Source organism: Marmota monax, unplaced genomic scaffold (genome assembly GCF_021218885.2).
Source record: "Marmota monax isolate L192 unplaced genomic scaffold, Marmota_monax_Labrador192_F-V1.1 WCK01_AAM20220418_F8-fsc00078, whole genome shotgun sequence".
Lineage (NCBI taxonomy): Eukaryota > Metazoa > Chordata > Mammalia > Rodentia > Sciuridae > Marmota > Marmota monax.
Genome location: NW_026694865.1, coordinates 7671601 through 7693932, shown reverse-complemented (window position 1 = coordinate 7693932; position 22332 = coordinate 7671601). Strand labels below are relative to the sequence as shown.

Here is a 22332-nt window from a genome sequence, read left to right as displayed (position 1 = left end):
CCATCCTCGTTATGTCTGAGGACACTGGCCCAAGTTAAAAGGGAGGAAAGAGGAGAACCAAGAAGGTCAAGCTGCTGCTTATAGCCAGTTTGTCCTGAGCAGAAGCACCAAGGCCACTGTTCTTGGCTGTGGCTATGACTACTGGAGGAGCCACAAGCAGCTCTCATGAGGGTGGTCCGGAGAATCAGAGCATAATTAACACTTTCTGGATGAAAGAATGACTGCATGGATGGGCAGTTGGGTGGTTGGAAGGAATGGGATGAATAGAACGAAGGAATTGGTGCTCTGCCATCAGTGTTTCCACAGACAGGCAAAGTTCTGGCTGCATTTGCTTCTGTATTTCTGGAACTAATTTTCAGTTTGGAATACTGGATTCTGCCTTTAACCACATTTATTATTATTTTTTAAATGAGCAGCCAAACTCTAGTAAGAAATTCTCTCAATGCAGATGGGTGGAGAGGTCCCCTAAATTCCCATCTCTTTTCTTCTCTTCCTACCCTCCTCCTAACCACCAGCCCCAAAAAGCACTGACTGATGCCCTTGAGGACTTCTGAGGTCATCTGTGTTTACAGGTTACCATACTTGACCCTGCTGCACTGCAAACATGGCAGGGAGACCCAACCCCCAAGTCCACATCTAATCTTCTGCTTGATTTTACTTGGTCCTTGACAAGAATTTATGACAATATTAACCTGTGACTTGACTGTAATGGGCCTTTGCTGTTTAATTTTTTTTAGTTGTAGTTGGACACAATACCTTTGCTTTATTTATTTATATTTTTTATGTGGTGCTGAGGATCAAACCCAGTGCCTCAGCATGTGCTAGGAGAGCGCTCTACTGCTGAGCCACAACCCCAGCCCCTTTGCTGTTTAATATTAAAAGTACTTTTGTCCACGAAGCACAGAAAAACAGAAAGGGTGCTGGTCTTGGAGTCAGAAAACCAGGTCTTCATCCTCAGGTGAGACATTAAATCCCTTTGGGTCTGACTTTCCTAATTTGTAAAATGGTATGATTTTTCTGTCTTTGAGAGGATGTTGTAAGAATCAAGTGCAAATTAGATGATGCATCTGAGCATGGTTTACAAAGATAAAGCGCTAGTGGTATTACTGAGTGCCTGCTTCCTGCCAAGCACTGTTCTAAAAGTTTCACAGAAATCAACTTCACATTCAATCATCATAAAAACACTAAAAGGTGGGTACTAATTACCCTTGTTTTTTGGTAAGAAAATTAAGATGTCCATCTGAAGTCATGGGTGGAATTTAAACCTAAGGCCCCAGAACCCACCCATCAGCCCTAACCCCAGGCCACTTCTTCTCTGTGCATCCTGCTTAGATGCTGAGTCCAGGTAGTCTGGACACTGGGACAAGCAAGAAACACATGTTTTTCTCCAGCTGATGGGGGTTTTATACAAATAAAAAACAATCATTGGGGGCTGAGGTTGTGGCTCAGAGATAGAGCGCTCACCTGGCATGCATGGGGCACTGGGTTCAATCCTCAGCACCACATAAAAATAAAATAAAGGTATTGTGTCCACCTACAATTTAAAAATAAATAAATAAATATCAAAGGAAAAAAGCAATCATGTAGAAAGATAAGTTTGGCAAAATAAAGAGATCATTTTAAAGCATGTGGAACTATCTGGGATAGATGACATGGATGGACAGTATTTAACAGTGATGGACAGTATTTAGCAGTGGGCCTGCAGTGATAGGAGGGCAGCACAGGACACCGAGGCCAAAAGGGCAGCATAGGACACCAGAGGCCAACTCACCCTGCTTTCTAGTCTTCCCTCAGGCTAGCCTGGTGATGAAGAGTCTGAAATGAGCATGTTTACTCTATTCATAGCCCTTCCCCGTGGCTCCTCTGCCAAGGGGGAACATCCCTGATACAGGTGGCATGTGTGGTTCTTCCAGGTAGAACCTGATCTCTGGACTCACCTTGATATGCCTCAAATTCCATACCTCTTCTTTGGAAGGCTAGGAAAAATGCTTCTGTTCGAATGGGCAAGCCTACCCCCTACTCTTATGGTTTAAAAATAAGAGTGGACAAAATCAGCTAGCTGGACTCCCAAAACAAAAGTGCTTTTTCATCCTGGCTAAAAGGGGGGGGGGGGAAGCTCTTTCAGTTGCCCAAAAGTGAAGTCCACTTCACACTTTCTAAAAACAGCATTAAGAATAGCTCCAGACAGGAGCCCAGAGCAGTTTGAACAACTTGGGAACACAACTGAGTCACAGTTTTGACTTTTTTTTAGGTCAAGACTTTTCATCTAAATAAGGCACAAGAGAAGCTGGTGTTTTAAGCCCTTGTGACAAGATGAAAATAGCTCCCAGCCTCCCTCCTCTCCACTTTTCCACCTCCAACACCTGACTTACAGAAGTCACCAAGCCTGTGACCAAGGACCCATAATTCAAATTGTGGTTAAGGGAATACCAGTCAATGAGGCTCCTGTGTTAGCGCTGGCCCAGCAAGTGAGGACAGGCTCCAGCCACTGGGCTCTGGCTTGGTCCCACAGACCAAAATGTCTGAGATGTGAAAGACAGTATATGTAGGGCTCTGATCACCAGCCCTGCAAGGGCACCAGCTGACCAAACTGTGACAGCACTGTGGCCTTGGAGAAACCCTGCATCTGTCTGACAAACAAAAGTGACTGCTGCTTCTAGAGCATGTTCCCAGTACAAAATTACATTAGAAACTCACCACTGAGGCCAGGTGCAGTGGCGCACGCCTGTAATCCCAGCGGCTCAGGAGGCTGAGACAGGAGGAACATGAGTTCAAAGCCAGTCTCAGCAAAAGCAAGGCACTAAGCAATTCAGTGAGACCCTGTCTCTAAATAAAATACAAAATAGGGCTGGGGATGCGGTTCAGTGGTCAAGTGCCCCTGAGATCAATCCCTGGTACCAAAAAACAAACAAACAAACAAACAAACCTCACCACTGAGGTCAGATTGGAAAGAGCAATATTCCTAAGCAGAAGGACAAATTGGAGCAAACACTGACTCCCCTGGTCAAAAGTTCCACTAAACTGCACACTTTCAGGACAGGTCTAATGCAGTGCCCATGGCTCCCAGGAGCCCTTCCAGGAAGAGTGGATCCTCTGTGTTCAATGGAATCAGTTGTGCTGTCTCAGAAACACAGCCAATGTATCAGAACCAGTAGCTGAGGAATTTCAGAGCACACTTTCTTTATCTCTAAAATGGGAATAAGGCCCCTGCCCTTTCCCCTAGTTTACTGCAGTGAATACAGGAAATACTTTGAAAGCATCTATTTATTTAAGGAATCTGACTAGGGCTAAAGTGGTGGAGGGGGTCTTCCTCTCAGCACTGTTGTGACCAAGTTGAAAGCAGTTAGAACCTGAAAGTACACAGATGTGAAGTGTTTCTTTTGATCATGAAAGATGGTATAGTCATCCCTCCATATCCACAGGGAATTGTTTCTAGGACCTCCCCCAAATCTACAATTGCTCAAGTCTCATATAAGATGGTGTAGTGTGTGCTTATAACTTACACAATCCTCCCATATACATTAAATCATCTCTGGATTACTTATAATGTCTAATACAATGTAAATGCTATGTAAATAGTTATACTATATTGTTCAGGGAATAATGACAAGGGAAAACACAGGCTGTATATGATTAATACAGACAATTTCTTTTTCCAAATATTTTCAGTCCCCAGTTGGTTGAGTCCAAGGACACAAAACCCATGAACACAGAAAGCTGACTTCAAACTGAAAGGACCTTCACACCTTCTTCTTTCTGTCATGGTATTGAAATGTGACCCTTCTGTGAGGGTAATGTTGGAACAATACCACTGGAAGAACATTAACTATCATACCAAGTGGCTAAGTGTGATCTCAATATTCACATCTGAGCAGTTAACAGTGAAGAAGTGGAAAACTTTCACCTTTCCTATGCAAGTTAAAATAGAATTGACTCCTATGTATTCCTCTTTGAAAATAAACTCTTTGGGTCATTTATATGGTAGGAGGACCTGGCAAATCAGTGAATCAGCCATGAGCAGGCTCTGGGCCAGGCATTTCATTGACATCATTTCATTGATTCCTTTCTTCATTGCCATGGGGTCAATATTATTCCCATTTTACAGATGAGGCAGCTGAAGCCCAGAGACATTAACTTACTCAATATCACAGGCAGACACCTGGATTTCTCCAGTAGCAAAGACAAAGAGGCAAAGAGAATTGCGCTTGGGGCCAACCAATAGAATGACAGGAAGACTGTGTCTTGTTGCTGTTTCTTTTCTCCTTTCTGCCTTAAAGTGGGAACAAGCTGGAGACATCTAGGAATTACCATCCAAAACTGGTGCAGGGTCTGGCTGCACAGGAATCAAATCAGCTCCATGAAATGAACCCAGCTGTGCCCCACTGTGGGGGTAAACGAGAATGACAATAGGTGGTTAAATGGATAGTTTTCATCAATTACATGGGAACTTAGCTCTCCAAACTATCGCTGTCCTTTCCAAAGTAGTCACCCTGGGAGACTCTACTTATTCCAACAGTGGATGGCAAACCTTGGCACATTGGAATCATCTGGGAAGTTTTAAAATACTGATGTGTGGTCCTACTCACCAGAGACATAGAGTGAATCAGGCATGTGGGGCCAGAGCATGGGGCGTTTTCAGATCTCACCAGGTGATTCTAACAGGCAGAGGGCTGAGAATCACCTTGCCAAGCCTTTGGGGAACTCTTCTTGCAGAAATGCCTTTGATATCTGGACATTGCCCTTTTTGGATCATTTCAATGGTAAGAAATCTTCCTTTAAGGAAAGGCTGGATTTTTGAAAAGCAGCTCAACGTCATTGAGAACTGAATCTGCTGATTAGGTGTTTGATACTGTTCTTTGTCTGAAACAAGGAGACATGCTTGAAAACCCATACCTGGATTCCTTATGTGGCTCTGAGGTAGTTTCAATGACGGTAATTCACTGAGCACCAGCTGTATATCAGGGTTGTGCTGGGGTTGGAGCTCTGTAGCAGCTCACAGCTGGTTCTCAGGATGAGTGGGACCAGAACACATGTCTTCTTGAATTTCCCTGCTGCTGGGGATGCCTCAGGCTGACCTCCATTTGAGGGACTTTTCCAAATATCCCATACCTCTACCTACACATGGAGTCCTGGCCTCAGAATGTTCTTATATCTGAGGTAAAGATGCTCTGCAGTTAGCATTTCACCAGGCTGCAACTGGTCCCCAGCTAGGGTTGAAAGTGAGTGACCGCCTGTGTCCTCCATGCCCATCCACAGATGCCACTGGTCCTGACAACCCTGTTCATGTCTTGAAGGAAGGTTTTAGAATTAGGTTAGAAAAAAAAGAATCAAAGTGTCAGAGAGGGATGTAGATTTGTGACAGGCAAAAAGAAAGGAAGCCTGCAACAACCTTCTTTAAAAAATACTGTACTCTGACCACTCAATGTATCCTCAGTGAGTATCTGAAGAGTCTCAACTCAGTTAAATACAGCATCAAAGTAGTCATTTCCAGCTTCTGAATGCTGTGATTGTAAGATATCATAGAGCTGAGTGCTATAGGTAATACTAGATTTTAAGATAAATTTGTTAAAACTGGCTTTATTAAAACTTCTAGCAGCTGGCAAAGGCAACTAACTGCTCAAGGGCCTCCTATGACAGTGCCCCTGAGTATTCAAAGTGGACTCAGTCAGCCCTGAGTTCCATTCTTGGTCTTGATACTTACCAGTTTCTGTATCACTTTGAACAACTTGCATCATCTGAGTCTTGGTTTAACTATTGGAAATAAGTGGGGACAATACCCACCTTGCAGAGTGTAGGACAGATTAGATGAAACAATGCACATAAAGCGCCTAGGACAGAGTAGGCAGCCACAGTAGCGAAAGAGCACCATGCCTCCCATTGTTCTGCCACCTAGACTATTTGAGAATCACCTATGCTATTTATTCCATGATCTCCTACCATGCCTCATTGCAGGTGGAAGTAAGAATTCACTTGGAAAAAAAGCAGCTCTCCAGAAAGCAAAGACAACTGCTTAAGGAAGAAGAGAGCGATCCTAGGAGGCAAGATTCCTGCAGCTCCTATCATTCCTTTGACAAAGCAAAGCAAATTCCATCTTTGGAGGCAGAGGCATTAAATTATTGCTCTCTCAAAAATGAGCTAGCAAGAACATAATCTAGACACAATTCATTGTAATTTCCAACCCCAAATTATTCAAATATGGGCTAGGAAATAGCCCAACGTGGAAGGAATGCTGAAGGTTGCCCACGTGGTCACCAGGAAGCCTCTCGCTGACAGTGCAGCACATCCACAGGATGACAAGTCTCTGTCTAACCCCAGGTTAAATGCATAATGTGCTTATTATACATTTAAGTATATTGTTGATGTTTTGAGCAGGCAGCTTCAACAACATTTCAGCATATAACTATCATTAAGGAGAGTTTTAAAAAATAAGATCCTTTGTACTTGGTAAGGGGGATGGTGAGTGGAGGGGGTATCAACATGATGCTATAATTTGACCATTTTAGCTTTCAAATGATGTCACTTAACAACTTGGACCTAAATACACTCAGGAAACAGGCAGCCCCAAAGGACAGCTGCTTAAATTTGAAGGATCTGGAAGTCTACCCTGAAGTATCTTCTCACCCTCTTGCCCTAGGCCCAGAATTGCCACCTTTAGTTACTTTTTGGGGGTAATGATCCCAAAGAGAGAAAAGGGATAGCAGTGATTAGGTTTGTTAGCTCCCTGGGAGCTTTAAAATATACTAATACTGGGTCTTACCCGCCCCCCTCCCCCAGGGGATTCTGATAAACTTGGCCTGGGATGCAGGCTGTGCGTTGAGATTTTTTTTTTTTTAAGTTCCTACCTCATTCTAATGAGTAGCCTAGGCTGAGAATCACTGCACCTGGGTCCTCTCACCCCAGTCAGTGCTCAACATCCCTTCTTTCTCCCACTTCAGCCCTGGTCAATCCAGCAAGCCCTGTGCTCAGCAGTCACAAATAACACAGTTCCAGGGTGGATAGAGTGAGCCCCATCTTACACACGAAGAAACTAAGAACCAGGGAGAGTAAACGACTTTACTCAAAGTCACACAAGTAATTAGTGGGAGTCTAGGTCTCTCTGACTTAGCAGTAGTTCCCAGTTTGTCAGGCTGCCTTGGTAATTTGGGAGCATTAACTCATTAAGCTATTAATGCATCAGAGGGCTTAGTTTATGGTAATAATGGCCCCTAGTTTTTATAGAGGTATTAGTGTTCACATAACACTTTCATAAACATTATTTTATGATATTAAGAATCATTGCTTCATTTTAAAGATGAGAAAACTGAGACTAGAACTATTTCCTTCCTCATGGCCATACTGGTAGAGGAACCAGTTTGAGCTCAAAGACTTTTAACTCCTAATTCCAAAGAAGAGAGCACATTGAAAAACTGGGAAGTAGGAATGGGGAAGTGACGTACTACAAAACAAATGGATGATAAACTTTAAAATTGTCAATATCATGAAAAGCAAAGAAAGGCTAAGGAATATTTCCAGACTAATGGAATTAAAGAGACATGAAAAATAGGGGTTGTGGGTGTCGCTCAGTGGTACAGTACATGCTTGGAAGTGCCCCGAGTTAAATCCCCAGCACACAGAAAAAATGTGAAAAGTAAATGAAATGTGTCCTCTTGAATTAAAGACTGGATTGCAAATCAAAAACTTGATTAAAAAATATGATTAGAATAATTTTATGTTAAAATATGTATTAATATGAAAGTTGCTGAGTTTATCATTATATTGTGGTTGTGTAAAAGAATATCCTTGTTCATAAATTTACATGCCAAAGTATTTAGGGATGAAGAGTTATGATATATGAACTTACTCTCAAAAGGTTGATCAGAAAAAATTTATAAACGTGTTTGTGAATATATGTATATGTGCATATATATGTACACACAAGAGGGAATGTAATAATAACACCTGGTGAATCTCATTGGAATGTTTGTTGTGTTATCTTTGCAACTTTTATCCATATTTTGAAATTGTCTAAATAAAAAGGGAAAAGGGGAAGAAGTACAAGTAGTTTTAGATATAACCAAATAATAACCTGGAGGTGAGCTGTGAAAACCAAAGAAAATACCTTTATTCTGAAAACTGGATGTTGTTTCTAAAATCACAAAAGCTACTGAAGTATTTGTCCATGTTACTGCAGAAGTGGGAAAAATAGTCTATGCCCAGTAAGCACAGGTGCATGTCACTAGGTACCAGGTGAAACTGTTCAAAGACAGGTTATTTTCTCAATTGAAAACAAATAAAATAACTTACAGCAAATAAAACAATTTAAAAATACATTTAAAATAATGTAAAAATAAAAATTTATAAAAATAAAACAATTTAAAGCAAATAAAAATAGTAACATGTTGACCTAGACAATATTCTTCTATAAAGTTAGCCAGTTTACTCATACTTCACAATTATTTAGCAGGGCTTATAATTTAATAGAAATGAAAATATATTTATACTATATTGCTATATTAAAATAGCTACACATAGAATGTATCTACTTTTAATTATTGGTTATATAAAAATCCCATGGGAATTTTTATTCTGGAACGGTGTTGTATACCCTATAATTTAAAAAAACAAATGTTAGAGGTAGAAACTTGAAAAATACATAGTGCATTGAATTTCCTCTTATGGAAAATATATTTTCCATAAGAGGAAATATATTTTAAAAGCTAAAATAAATCACATCCTTTTATGTTACTCTCCTACTTAAAGTGCCTCATTAAGTCAATAGAAGTTGCTGCTTGCTTCTTACCTGGGCACTCAGAGCCCTCACAAGTGGCTGCAACCCACTTTCCAGAATCCCACTCCCTGCCCCAGGCATTCTACAGGCTTGTCTCTTCCCTGAGCAGCCCTGTCCTTTCATGCAGGATCTTTGCAAACATTCTGCTCTCACTGGAAGCTCCCTCCCCTCTCACAGATGCCTTCCTTCTTCAAGGCACATCCCACCCCTGGCAATCAGAGGTGGACTTGCCCTCTTCCTGTTCATGAATGTCCCCAGTGTAGCACCTGTCTCCTTGTATTTTAATGGCACCATATGATAATGGAAGATTTCCTCTTTTCCAGAATTGCCTAGGAGAATCCACAGCTGGAAACTTAGATCATTTTTAGAGCCCTCCAGCTACTGGGCCATCTACACTCGTAAAGACTTTCTGAAAGGCACAGACAGCATCATCTCCTCGGAAGCAGCAATGCATTTCTGCCACCTGAATTCCGCCACTTCACACTCAGTCTCTACAAGATGCATCGGGATAGATTTGATGATTCACTTTGTGGGGAATAGAGTTCATATACAATGAGACTATTCTTTGTCATTTCATCCAGTGGTGTACTACAGATTTTAGTGTACCAAGATAATTGCCCCAAGACAACATTTCATAGAGCCACAGCACTTGCTGGCCAGAGATGGGGATAGGTGGAATAGAGGATTGGGCATTTGAGTGAGATAGAAGGAAGAGATCAAGTCCAACCTCTCTGGTCTCAGTTCTTGAAAGGTATCATTGGGACCTGGAAGGAAGCAAGACTGTATGATTCCCAGTGGTGCCTGAAGAGAGAGCACATGATCCCAGGTGGTGCTGCGAGTAGGAGGTTGGGAGAGGGGATAGGGTTAGAAGATGGGGTCTGATCCCACGTGGGCCAATCAGTGTCAAGGGATGCTGCATGAGCTTGGTCCAACCCCATAAGTCAGAGGTGGATGTGATGGGCATAATGGGCATGATGGGCATCCCCCAATCCACACAGAATCTGCTGACAATTTGGTATTTCAAGGGTGACCTTGCTCTTTGCCACCTGAGAGATAAAAAAATACAGCAAACAAGAGGACTTGCCACCCACCATGGAGAAAACAATTTTGTTTTCACTTCTCTAAGCCCAAAAGAGCAAAAACAGGGAAGAAGTGGGGCTGGGGTTGTGGCTCAGGGGTAGAGCGCTCGCCTAGCATGCTTGAGGCACTGAGTTCAATCCTCAGCCCCACATAAATGCAAAATAAAGATATTGTGTCTACTTAAAACTAAAAATATAAATATTTTTAAAAAAAAACAGGGAAGAAAGAGGCTGGAAAAGAGCATGTCCTGGGAATTGACTACAGGTACTGCAGAGGGAGAGAGCACCTGTAACCTGATATGGGAAAATGTGTTTTGCTGCAAAATCACATATTTGTGGAAGTTTACATTGAATATTTTTGAAACAGTATAAAGCCCATATATTTTAAGTGTATTCTAGTTGTAAAGTATGTGCACATCTATGTTGAATGGCTTTCTCATGTAAAAATGCTGTACTTCACAAATTTCTTATCTGTAAGAAACCGGACATTCTACAGAACATCTCTTTTATTATTTTCTGACGAAGCAGCTGTGTGTTGAACTGCCACCGTATTAAAGTTGTCATATTTCTTATTTCACGCTTTTGTGTATTTTACACAATACGCTTTATCCTGATGCCACAATATTTAGACTCTGAATTTCTCCTCTCTGTGTGTCTTGTTATGTATAAGTTTAAAATATGTAAATTGCTTGCCACAATTTTTTGACCTTGAAATTATATCAGAATAAGAGCTGGACGCGGCACTACATAGCTGTAATTCCAGTGGCTCTGGAGACTGAGGCAGGAGGATTGTGAGTTTAAAGCCAGCCTCAGCAACTTAGCAAGGCCTAAGCCACTCAGTGAGACCCTGTCTCTAAATAAAATATTTTAAAAGGCTGTATATGTGTCTCAGTGGTTGAGAGCTCCTGGATTCAATCCCCAGTATTAGGGGGAAAAAAGTGTGTGTGTGTGTGTGTGTGTGTGTGTGTGTCTCAAAATAAGAAATTGCCCCTCAAAAGTAATTATAAAGGCTGTGATAGCTATCATAAACGTTTGTAAATGGGTGGTCACACATAAGTCCCTTTTACTAATGCCTCTGAGATTATTTAGCAATGAGATCACCTTTTCAGACTTAAATGGAAATGGAAAAAAACATTTTCAAAACATTTTCTTAATGGAAACTCCATTAAGAAATGCAATAGCTGGTTATATTTCTTTAACATATTTTTTGATATGTAAGTCATATACAGTATAATTTATACATGTAAAAGTGTATAAGTCAAGGATTTTGCATATTACACTATTAATTTTTTAAATTGTGGTAGACTATATATAAAAATATAAATTTTGCCATTTTAACTATTTTAAGTGTACAGTTCAGTTACATTAATCACATTTACAATCCTTGATGCCACTCTGGTTTTATTAGGAAAAAAAATTGATTCTTCAAGTAAGTGCTTTAATTCTCAGAAGATAAAATCTTTGTGTTTTGATGCTGGGATTGTGGCTCAGTGGTAGAGCACTCACCTAGCATATATGAGGCACCAGTTTTGATCTTCAGCACCACATATAAATAAATAAAATAAAGATATTGATTGCATCTACTTATAACTATAAATATAAATTAAAGTATAAATATAAATATTTGTGTTTTGATAGAGTTATAGTTAATGTGAAAGATAAAATAGGGACAAATTAGGAGGAAAGGCCTGCAAGCAAATTTAAAGTATGTAGACCTCTTTTAAGCCCTATGTCTTGTGACTTTAAAAAAAAAAAACACCTATCTGTTGTTTAGTTCCTACTTAATATCAAAATGTGTGCTTTAAAAATATTTCAAGCCAGGCATGGGGTCACAAACCTGTAATCCCAGCAACTTGGGCAGGAGGATCACAAGTTCAAAGCCAGTCTCAGCAATCTAGTAAGACCCTATGCAACTTAGTGGGAACTTTTCTCAAAATAAATTAAGAACAAAAAATTAAAAAGGGCTAGGATGTGGCTCAGTGGTTAAACACCCCTGAGTTCAATCCCAGGTACAAAAAAATAAAAAATTGTTTTGACCTTCTAGGAACAAACTTATTTAAAAAAAATATTTATTTTTTAGTTGTAGTTAGACATAATACATTTATTTTATTCATATGTGGTGCTGAGGATTGAACCTGGGGCCTCACACGTACTAGGCGAGCGCTCTACCACTGAGCCACAACCCCAGCCCAAACTTATTTTTTAAAGGAGAAAATTGCCTCTTTTAGCTCTAAAAGTAAGCTGTGTTAGCAGATTAATATGGTGTCCTTTAAAAAAATACAGTTCATATGTGTCTTTATTTAGTATTTTTTATGTGGTGCTGGAAATCGAACCCAGTGCATCACCCATGCTAAGTAAGCGCTCTACCACTGATCCACAACTCTAGCCCTATGGTAGCCTTTTAATGTAATAGAAATGGGTCAGTTTCTACCTCTCAGGATAAAAAGAAAATCTGTCCATTTATAACACATCTTTATATAATGTATACATTCAAAAATAAGACACATATATAGTTGCATTTTTATAAAGGACCGCAGTAGCTTAATCCAAAGAGAAAGCTTAGCAGTGGGAATTTGAGGCCCAAAGGAAGATAGTGATTAGCAAGGGGGCATGAGGCACAGTAAGGATGACCTTGAGCCTGGGCTCAGACTGACATTGAGACCCTTCTCTGTAGATTACCAGCTGCGTAACTCAGGGCAAGCCAGCGTGATCTTACCTGTAAGAGGAGGTACATTAACTAGACTACTTTCAGCTACAAGGAATAGAAAACCATCAAAACAGCTTAAACAATAAGAAGTCTTATTAAAACATAACAAGAATGTGGAAGGAAGAGGGTCTGCAGTGGCTTTTTGGTTCTGATGTTGTCAAGGACGCAGGTTCCCTCCCTTCTGCTATCCAGTCTCTACCCAGGATAACAGTCTCATTTTCACACCACACTCAGGTACAACCCAGTCCAGCAGCAAAAGAGTGGGCAAATACCTCAATAAAGAGCAAGGAAAACCATTATTTGAAGTCCCTCAACAGTCCAGCTCTTGTATTTCAGTGGTTAGTGCCAGGTGAGTGAGCAGCAAAGGGATTTTCCCTGTAACTGGCTTAGACCAACTGTAACCTTCTCTGGAGCTGAGACACCACCTGGTCATTTCACAAGGAGAAAGAGGCACACACAACTGGTGGGTGTGCATCAAAACTACCCCTAACTCTTACTTTCTCTCTCTTTTTTTTCTCTCTCTCTGGTACTGGGAATTGAACTCAGGGGTACTCTACCCCTGAACTGCCTCCCAGCCCTTTTTATTTTTTATTTGGAGGGACTCATAAGTTGCCCAGGCCAACCTCCTACTTGCCATCCTCCTGCCTCAGCCTCCCAAGTAGCTAAGATAATAGGGATGGGCCACCATATCCTATATATCCCTAAATTTTGATACAGATATTAAACAATCTGTAAACTATTTGTAAACATTAAACCATTAACAAGTTAAATATTGAAAATACAAAGTGTCAAGTAAGCACAAAGGAAGGAGCAATTTTTACACAGAGCCAACTTTTTCTGAGCTGGTGAAGTTAGGGTAAGGTTGCCAGATAAATACTTTTTTTTTAATTTGAGTTTTTAATTTAAAATATTTCAAATTTAAATTTGAAAACAGCATGGTACATATTTATACTAAAATAATTGCTGAATCTTTATCTAAAATTTAAATTTAACCAGGCATCCTGTATTTTGTTGTTAAATCTGTTGAATAGAAAGATGCAGAAGAAATTCAACTGAATGAAATTCAGTTGTTTTGATGGGTTAGGAATGCTGCCAGGACCAGGTGGGGTTGGAGTGGAGTTGAGAGATGGAATTGCATCGTTGACTTGAATTACATAGAAATGGATGGAATTTAATTTGGTCAAGTAGAATAAAATACAGTGGGGTTGGCAGAATTAAGAGATGATTACTAGTTCTAACTCCTGCTAATCATTAACATTTATCGAGACCTTGACGCATGCTAGGCACTCTGCTCAGCACTGGACATGAATTACCTCCTTATATTCCTCTGCAGGGACCAGGGTAAGTAAGGCAAGCCAGTGCCTGGGATGAAAACCTGAAGGAGACATGCTTAGTGTTCTGCAGGCACACCCTCTTCCCAAGCCTGTATGCACCACTATTTCACAGAGCAGGAAACCAAAGCTTAGGAAGGCTTAGCAATATGTCCAGGGTCAGTTAGCAGCAGGAGCAGGATATAAGCCTTGCAGGTCTGTGCCATAACCACTCTCTGTCTCTCTGATGGCAAGTGATAGAGCCAACAGATGAGCCAGTCTCTTCTCCAGCCCTTATTTCATGTGCATGGCTTCATCTGGGAAGAATGGAATCCGTTTGACATTTTAAATTCAGGGTGAGCATAAATCTTTACACATGGAACAGAGTGGGTAGAAGGAACCTGGCTGTAGGGGTTGGGTAGAAGGTGGAATCTAGGGGCTGGTAGAGTGCCCACCGTGCACATGTGGGGCACTGGGTTCGATCCTCAGCACTACATAAAAACAAATAAAGATATTGTGACCAACTACAACTAAAAAAATATATTTAAAAAAAAGAAGGTGGAATCTAGTCAAATCCTTGACCTCAGTCCAGCAGTCTGCAATCCTGGCTGTACATTAGAATGCTTGGGAAGCTTTTAAAAATCCCAGCCCCATCACAGATCTCTGGATGTAAACCTGCTCAAGTTGAGAGTTCTGAATCTGAAAATCACACCTTTAGGCTCATGAATGCTTGCCTGACTGAGTTAGAACACAAAAACTCCAACTCTGAAAAGAGTTTGTTTCTGATGTCCCTGCAAAGGCCTGAGAGTTTTCAATCAAATGGGCAGCTACATGCCCGATGAAAGGGCGCTGGCCATGTGCTGAAGGCTGGCAAACTTCAGACCTCCTGCTTTCCTGTAAACAAGGCCAAGAAGATAGTGAGATTGCTGTTTGGAATCCAAACATGCTTGTTTTAGTGTAGGCAAAGACTGTGACATTTTAAAATCCTGGATTGGGGGTGGGGCCAAGAGGAAGAGTGGAAATATTACCAGCTTTGATTGTACATATCTGAGGGCGCCCTTTACCAGGAATTCTCTCTTGCCTCCTTGTCCCCAAAGCTTCCTTCTTTAGGTACCCAGGGCCAGTGGGGAGATCTATAGTTACATAGAATCCTCTCTGACATCATGATAAGCGGGGGCGGGGGGAGGGAGGGCAGGTGGATGACCGAGGTACAGGCAGGAGTGTGTTTCACTGTGCCCAGGATCTTGTAACACCTGAGCCTCAATTTTGTCATCTACAAAAATGAAGACAGTCATCCCTTAAATTCCCTATTTCCTAGATCTAAGCAGATTAAAGGAGACACCAGAGGCAATAGCCATGCTTGGGAAATGTTGACACTCTGTACAAATATATATGTTCCTATTAATTTTTATAGTTCTAGTTACAATCTCATATGTCATCTCATATGATCCTCATGGAAGGCTACTGATATTTCTGTGGCCTAAATGGACTTTAGGAAGAAAAAAAAAAAAAACCTTGACTGTATTTCAGACTCTTCTTTGCAAAGCATTTTACAAATACTTGGAAAATTGTATTAATTTATTTCATCACTGTCTACCTTAGAATTGTTACAGGAAACAGACTGGTTGAGAAGCAGCAATCAGCACTCTGAGAGAATTCCAAACTTTGTTTTATGCAAACAGGGCCAGCGGAAAACAAAACTCCAGATTCTGAGCCCTGATCCACAGTTTCTCGAAACACTGATAGGTGATTTGGCTTATCTTAGACTCATCCTATCACTGGGGCTTTATTCCCCTTAAAAAAAAAAAAAAATCCTAATCTACACAACTGAAGGCCTTGTGCAGGGTCTCTAACCTAAAGCTGGCTTACAGAAACAGATAAGAAGGGCTCTTTTCACAGGCATCTTTACATTTCAAAAGGGTGTAGTCAGACTCCTAAGGTAGTTATTTACAATTCAAAAGGTAGGGACTCATGGTTAATTAGGCTTCCTGGAGAAAGGCTGAGAGAGGAGAGGGGAACTGACTCCTTCCACAAGCATTGGTTTCTTACCATAACATTTTTACAATCCCATTTCACAACCAGGTCTGGTTTGGCCATCACAGAATGATGTCAAAATTTGCTGTTTGAGGAAGGTTCTACATAACATTCTTGCTTAATATTTCCAGTGACTTAGAACCATGCTATTCAGGAGTTTTCAAGGACCAGAAAAAATAGTAACTTGGGAGATTTTTAGAAATGCTCCATCTAGGACCTATGAATCAGAATTTGTATTTCAACAAGATCCTCAAGTGATTCTATGTACATTTTATTTTGAGAAGGCGTGTCCTAGTTACCAACCCTGCAGAGTTTGAGAAAAGGGTAAAGAAATGATTCCCATGCAATGCTAAAGTTTGGGAAATATGCACTTAGAAAAGTTTCCAGACTTGACTAGGGAACGCGAGCACCTCAATATTGTACAGTGGCTCCAGATATTAGGGAAAAGATGAAAAGAGGAAATCAAAGCCTATTAAATATTAAGCACTTGGTAGCATACATACCATTACCTGTGAGAAAGACTGTATTATCCTTCTTTGTTAATGAAGAAATTGGAATGATAAGATTTAAGATATTTAAGGATCATGTTTCTAGTTAATAGAAGAGCGGTGATTCTAGTTACTACCTGAGTAGCTACTTGGGGCAGGGGCACTTGGGATTAAACCCTGGGGTGCTTCACCCCTGAGCTACATCAGTCCCCACTCCTGTTTTTGTTTGTTTGTTTGTTTGTTTGTTTGTTTTTGGACAGAGTCTCTGAGGGTCTCACTAAATTGCTGAGGTTGGCCTCAAACTCTCAATTCTCCTGCCTCAGTCTCCCCAATCAGTGGGATATAGGCACATACCACCACGCCTGGCCTGAGTAGCTTCTTCATAAGGCAGTTTTGAGAATACCAGAAGACCTGCTTATACATGTTCTTTTAGGCCCAAAAGTCTGGTCGAATCATAGGTCTTCACCTTATAACACTTTTCTCATTTCAGATTTCCTCCAATTTCATTTTTCTTGGGTTCTAATCAGAGACAATCTTTTTGAAAGATATAATTTAAATTTACATACCATAACATTGTAAAGTGTACACAGCGTTTTTTAGTATATTCACAATTATGCAATGATCACCACTATCTAATTCTAGAACATGTTCATTACCCAATAAAATAACCCTACATCCATTACCTCCCATTCCTTATCCCCAAGTCTCTGGAAACCACTAATCTACTTTTGTCTCTCTGAATTTGCCTACTCTGGGCATTTCATATAAATGGAATCATATGATATGTGGTCTCTGGTAATGGGCTTATTTCACTTAGCATGGTGTTTTCCAGGGTCATCCATGTTGTAGCAAGAACTGGTTCTTCATTACTTTTGATTATTAACAAAAAATATCCCATTGTACAGATATAGCACATTTTGTTTATCCAGTCATCAGCTGATGGACATTTTCATTGTTTCCACTCTTTTGCTGATATGGGTAAAGCTGTTGAACATTTGAGTTCATGTTTTTGTGTGGACATATATTTTCCAATTCTCTTGGGTATTTTCCCAGGAATAGAATTAGTGGGTATACATTTAACTTTCTAAGGAACTGCCAGATTATTTTCAGAAGATATTTTGGCCAATGTTTTCATTACATATTGGATTTAAAGAAGGACAGAATTTTGTCAGAAGACCTAGGGAGCCACAAAACTGAAGAGCCATGAAATAGCAGTGATTCTGTGAATTTAATTCCAAACCACATCTGACTTATAGAACCTAGGCAAAAGAGGGATTTGAACAGAATCCAGGGAAGTCAGTTGTCTAAGGTACACTGTGATAGATGAAGACATAGCATAGGACAAAGACCAGGTTCAAGTCCCTACTTATAGTTACTCACTGTGTGACCTTGGGTAAGTGCCTTCCTCTTTCTGGTTTTCCGGTCTGTGAAATGAGATGCCATGTCTGTATGGGTTCTCACTGTTCTGTGACCAATCCTTGATACCCCACAAGTCAGTGGCTCAAGCCCAGGGTGGCTGTGCAATTTTCTGGATCAGTATTCACTCTGTGAGTTGAGTTGCTGGAATTACAAGTTCACCTATATAGGATGACAAACAAGGTGGGCTTTCCAGTTGTCTGCTCAGTGGCAAACTGAGCCTGATATCCCAGGGATAGATGATGCTCAGCCACTGTGGACTGACTCATGTAGGTACTTAGTTCTTGGGCACTGCCGAAATGAGACTGGAATTTACCTACAAAAGAAAGAGAAAATTGTAGTCACCGCCACCACTGTGCCACATGCCACATGTTAAACTTTCTTTTGAGGAGTAATTATTATAAGTCATATGGGTTTATTATATAAAAATTCAAAACATAGGAAAATTTAATGATGAAAAGAAAAATCAATGTAATACTACCATCCAAAAATAAATACTAATTATATATATTTTAAAACATACATGACAAATATATATTATTTTTGTCAATTTAAATTAATTTTTAAATAACCACTATGTTTGATGTTATTTTAGTCTTAATATTTTTATTACTAAATTGGTATTATACTCTAGTTTTCTTCTCTAGTTTTTTTGTTCTAGTTTCTCTAGTTTTCTAGTTTATACATATCATTCCATGTTGTTAAAAGTCTTCAGAAACTGGATCTTAATGATCACAGACAATTCCATTATATGGGTTCACTATTTATATTTAACCATTCATTATTGGATATTTATTATATAGGGTGCTCTAGGCTTTATCTCTGAAAATAAATAATGTCAATCTCTGCTTTGGATATTCCAAACACCCTTGCAATCAGAGACCTTCCCAATTTAATTCCAACTTGTCTTTCCATCCTCTGTTTCCATAAGTCTCCGATGCAGGGCAGATGTTTAGCTTACATGCACTGATGAAGCCATTCTGGTTGTTAAAACACTGAGACACCTCAGCATGCAGTGAATGGGGTAAAATGCTAGGAAGCTGTCTCCTCCACCCTGCCTTACAGCCCTACCTCTACCCCAGTCCCTGCACAAGAACCTCTCCCAAAGCCAACCACTGAGATCTTCTGCCAGGACAGCAGGCATTAGGATGGATCAGTGCCTGAACTCCACCAGTGCAAACACTTTGGACGCCCTGGCCTTCTCCAGTTGTGACAATTTGTTTATGCTACTTCCCCTTCCTAAAAAACATTTCCCATCTTTCTCCCTCTGGCTAAGTCTTGCCAGTGCTTCAAAATCAAATTCCAGTTCTATCTTCTCCATAAAGTTTTAGCCAACTACATGGGCCCAGTCTGGTCTCTTGGTCCTGTGAATTTCTATAGTCTTTTGTTTTGACTTTTGTCAGAACTCTGACACAGAATTTGAAGTTGTTCTTTGTTATTTGATGTTTCATTCATGCCCATCCTTTGTCCCAGCTTGATACTAGGTCCTATAAGACAAGGACCATGTCTTAACTTTTCTTTAATCTGGGGGAAAGACATTCCTGTGTTTTTGTATGCCATTTCCTCTTCCCAGACATACAGGAAACTACTTTGGCTCAACTCCTCTGCTGTTAATGTGAGGCTATTTGAATACTAACTAAGAAAACATAACAGATATGACATAATACTTTAAATAGTTGTGTAAACCAGTATTGATAGTATACACCTGTAATCCCAGCAACTCAGAAGACTGAGGCAGGAGGATCTCAAGTTCAAAGACAGCCTCAACAACTTAGTGAGGTCCTAAGTAACTTAGCAAGACCATGTCTCAAAATATAAAATAAGAGTGGGAACCACCATTTCCACAGTCACTTCCAACTAAAAAGCAAAGAAAGAATGTTGTTTGGATTTTTTTAATACCTTTATTCTATTTATTTATTTTTATGTGGTGCTGAGGATCAAACCCAGGGCCTTGCACATGGTAGGCAAGTGCTCTACTGCTGAGCCACAACCCAGCCCCTTTGTTTGGATTTTTATACCCAGATCAATGTTCCTTTGGTGAGGAACAGAGACAGGGAAGGTTGAGAGAATTATGTGTTTCCTTTTTATATTTTTGTTATGTTTCTTTTGTTGTTGTTTTATCGTTTGCTAATAATTTAAATGCTTAATCTATTGGTTAAGAATTGTTTCTATCTGCAGGGGCTTAATACTTCAGTTATAGATCCATGGTCTTCTTATGTTGTTTAGATATATTTAGAGAGTAAATAGCCTAGGCAAGCTTTGCAGTTAAGAGGGTTTCTGTGCATGCTTTGTCTCTGACGGCTCATTCCAGGGCTCAGATTCTAGGCACCATGAAGTCCCCAAACAAAACCTGCAGACAGATGTACAAATCCTTGATGTGGAAAAACCTTCCCTACCCTTTAGAATAGTTTCTCCTTATTCCATATAAACCTTTTAAAGTGGGCTGGGGATGTGGCTCAAGCGGTAGCGCGCTCACCTGGCATGCGCGCAGCCCGGGTTCGATCCTCAGCACCACATACAAACAAAGATGTTGTGCCTGCTGATAAATAAAAAATAAATACTAAAATTCTCTCTCTCTCTCTCTCTCTATCTCTCAAAAAAATAAAATAAACCTTTTAAAGAGAGCAGAAAAATATTCTGACGTAATTACTAAACTAAATTCTTATAGACATTAGACAGACTTAACATACCTCCACATCTATTGAATTTGAGAACCGAGTATTTGCCCCAATTCAACTTGGATCACTATGCTGTCCCAGGAGGATCAAGAGAAGTGGATTTGGCGATAGTTCCTAGACATGCAAGACATGGAGAAGAACAGAGAAGCATTTCCAAAACTTCTGCTGTGGCCACAATTCTGAGCTCTAAGTCCCCATTAGGAACTTCAAAAATGCCAACCTGGGGCATCTCTCTAGATGAGGACTTGGCATGCTAGATGTTCCCCAGGTGCACTGCTGAGTGGCAGGGGTCAGATCAGGGTCAGTGCCCACAGTAGGCACTGAAGTCAGTCCATAGGGTTCACCCCACACACTTGCCTCCAGGAGCCCATCTTGTCCTTAAGGCCTGTACCTTTAAAAGAGAGGAGCAATCACATAATAGAGAGAAAGCATACATCTAACATTACATTTAATAGATTTATATGTATTTGTAACTGGAGAAAGCAAATAATATGGTTATTTCATGTTGTAATTAAGGTTGCTTTTTACATATAAGAACATATAAATTGCATTTTGGAAAATAAATCTAAGAATAAAAAAAAGAATGGGCTGGGAGCTGGGCATGGTAGCACATGCCTGTAATCCCAGTGGCTCAGGAGGCTGAGGCAGGAAGATTGGGAGTTCACAGCTAAGGTGCTAAGCAATTCAGTGAGATCCTGTCTCTAAATAAAATACAAAATAGGGCTGGGGATGTGGCTCAGTGGTTAACTGTCCCTGAGTTCAATCTACAGTACAAAAAAAAAAAAAATCGGGATGGCATAGATGGTGACCTGAGAAGATGAAGGCATCCTGTATCCCTAAGTTACCACACAGATTAAAGCTGCTCTGGAGGGCCACTGACCTGCACTGGACAGTGATGTGAGCAAGAATAAACCTTTTACATGTTAAGCCACTTCAACTGGGATCTTCTTGGTTCAAAATAGTCTAACCCATGGGCATCCAACCTGCTTTTTATGACTTGCAGGATAATTGTTTTTTACATTTTCAAAGGTATGTAAAGAAAATAAGAGGAATACAGAGTTGCATGTAGCCTACAAAGCATAAATCCTATCTGGTATTTTATTTTATTTTATTTTTTCTTACAGGTTTTTTAAAATTTTTTTTATTGTTGGTTGTTCAAAACATTACAAATTTCTTGATATATCATATTTCACACTTTGATTCAAGTGGGTTATGAACTCCCATTTTTACCCCATATACAGATTGCAGAATCACATCAGTTACACATCCATTGATTTACATATTGCCATACTAGTGTCTGTTGTGTTCTGCTGCCTTTCCTATCCTCTACTATCCCCCCTCCCCTCCCCTCCCCTCTTCTCTCTCTACCCCCTCTACTGTCATTCATTTCTCCCCCTTGTATTATTTTTCCCTTTCCCCTCACTTCCTCTTGTATGTACTTTTGTATAACCCTGAGGGTCTCCTTCCATTTCCATGCGATTTCCCTTCTCTCTCCCTTTCCCTCCCACCTCTCATCCCTATTTAATGTTAATCTTCTTCTCCTGCTCTTCGTCCCTACTCTGTTTTTAGTTACTCTCCTTATATCAAAGAAGACATTTGGCATTTGTTTTTTAGGGATTGGCTAGCTTCACTTAGCATAATCTGCTCTAATGCCATCCATTTCCCTGCAAATTCTATGATTTTGTCATTTTTTAATGCAGAGTAATACTCCATTGTGTATAAATGCCACATTTTTTTTATCCATTCGTCTATTGAAGGGCATCTAGGTTGGTTCCACAGTCTTGCTATTGTGAATTGTGCTGCTATGAACATCGATGTAGCAGTGTCCCTGTAGCATGCTCTTTTTAGGTCTT

The 22332-nt window shown here is 40.2% G+C and overlaps 2 long non-coding RNA genes across 2 annotated transcripts in view; one reads left to right on the top strand and one right to left on the bottom strand.

Annotated features, from left to right (window-relative positions):
* The window catches only part of LOC124080558 (uncharacterized), a 47077-nt gene extending 25283 nt beyond the window's left edge, over positions 1 to 21794 (bottom strand). Inside the window, exons 1-3 of the long non-coding RNA XR_009225142.1 lie at positions 20700 to 21794; positions 20492 to 20593; positions 17766 to 18117 (exon numbers count right to left, since the gene is read on the bottom strand). This is a non-coding gene — a long non-coding RNA (uncharacterized LOC124080558). The remainder of the gene's footprint in view (positions 1 to 17765; positions 18118 to 20491; positions 20594 to 20699) is intronic.
* LOC131423495 (uncharacterized) lies at positions 2138 to 10726 on the top strand. Its single transcript, XR_009225143.1, has 2 exons — positions 2138 to 4760; positions 9091 to 10726. It is a non-coding gene; the product is annotated as an uncharacterized LOC131423495 (long non-coding RNA).
* Positions 21795 to 22332: the final 538 nt, after the last annotated feature.